This window comes from Triticum urartu, chromosome 7, assembly GCF_003073215.2.
Source record: "Triticum urartu cultivar G1812 chromosome 7, Tu2.1, whole genome shotgun sequence".
In the NCBI taxonomy this organism is placed as follows: domain Eukaryota; kingdom Viridiplantae; phylum Streptophyta; class Magnoliopsida; order Poales; family Poaceae; genus Triticum; species Triticum urartu.
In genome coordinates this window covers 109,444,946-109,446,663 of record NC_053028.1, presented here as the reverse complement: position 1 = coordinate 109,446,663, position 1,718 = coordinate 109,444,946, and positions in this window count along the sequence as shown.

Genomic DNA, 1,718 nt, shown 5'->3' with positions numbered 1-1,718 from the left:
CCCGATCTGAGAGAGATTAACTCTCCCCAGGTCACCCATCACGTTGCCGTGGTAGAGGGACAGTGTGGCGACCCTTCATCTATCTTAAGGACTAGCTATGTCTGGATTCCCGATCCCTCCAAGCCGGATACCCGCGGAGGGGAGGACATCACTCACGACCTGAACTTAAAGTCAGGCGACGGGCTAGATTCATTGGACAACATCCAAGAATCCAAACTTCCGAGTTCGGAAACTCCTTGGCCCCTGGGTCTCAGATTGGGTGAGGTTTCGGATTTGATTCAGATTGGGTGAGGTTTCGGATTAGGCAAGATCCCAAAGAAACAGTACATCACTACTGGGCCAGATTCCTCCTGGTTATGAACAGGATAAAGGACTGTCGCGAGGAAGACGCAATTTCATTCTTCTGCAATAATTGCACGGACAAGGGAATCCTCAACGCCATAAGTCGCCATGATATTACACGCGTCGCTAACTTGGCGTCCATAGTACAAAAGTACTGTGTGATGGAAAGCACCTGGAAAACCTAAATAAAATTTTGGGACATTCCGGCCCTGAATACAAACCCAGTCCGAAATAAAAGGGTGCATCATCGCCAGACACCCGGGTTCAATACCAAAAAGCAAAAGCTCTCTACAGGGCACGGAACCGTACTAGAAGGATGGCTTAATGGACCCTATAAAATTCACAGTGTAGAGGGCGCCACACCAACTCACAGCCTTAGAGCATGTTGGATACTCCGGCGGGTGGCAAAATTGGCGAAGATCTTCTAATTCCAGAAGCCACAGAAAGCCACCCCAGAGAAACCAGTACGGTATTAACAGTCTTCGAGACTTTCGCATCAAATAATATGCGAAAAAGAACACTCCGCAGCCTTGCCGAAGTCTACCAAGTAGCAACAATAAACCCATGGAGTGACACGGCTATTACTTTTAACGCGAGTGATGAACCTAAATTCCGAACAGCCCGAGCACCAGCCGCATTGGTCCTCAGTCCAATAGTGGACGGCTTTCGTCTTACCAAGGTACTCATGGATGGCGGCATCGGATTGAACCTCATTTATGAGGAAACCCTTCAAAAAATGGAAATAGACTAGAACCGCATTGAGCGAAGCAGCACAACCTTTAGAGGAATAATCCCCAGTCGGGAAGCGCGTTGTACAGGAAAAATCACACTAGATGTGGTGTTCGGCACGCTGGATAATTACAGGTCCGAAGAGGTCACGTTCCAGGTGGCCCCGTTCAGTAGCGGATATCACGCTCTGCTAGGGCAGGAAGCGTTTACAGTCTTCCAAGCAATACCCCATTACGGGTACATGAAGCTCAAGATGCCCGGGCCTAACGGAGTCATCACTCTCGCTAGTGATCCGGACATAGCACTCCGCACCGAAAACAAGACAGCCGCACTAGCCCTCGAGGCGCTATCCGAAGCTCTAGCGGCTGAGGAACTGACTGCGCTGCGCTCCACGGTGAATAGGGACGATGTGATACTCGATAAAAGATCCAAGTCCACCTCCTTTAAACCGGTGGACGAAATAGTCAAATTCCAGGTCCATCCAACGGACCCCAATAAAACCGCTTCCATCGGGGCACAGTTAAACCCTGATGTAGATGCCGCACTACGAGAGTTACTACGAGAGAACTGGGACATTTTCGCCTGGCACCCTTCAGACATGCCAGGAATCCCACGCAGGCTGGCCAAACACAGCTTAAATATCCTAA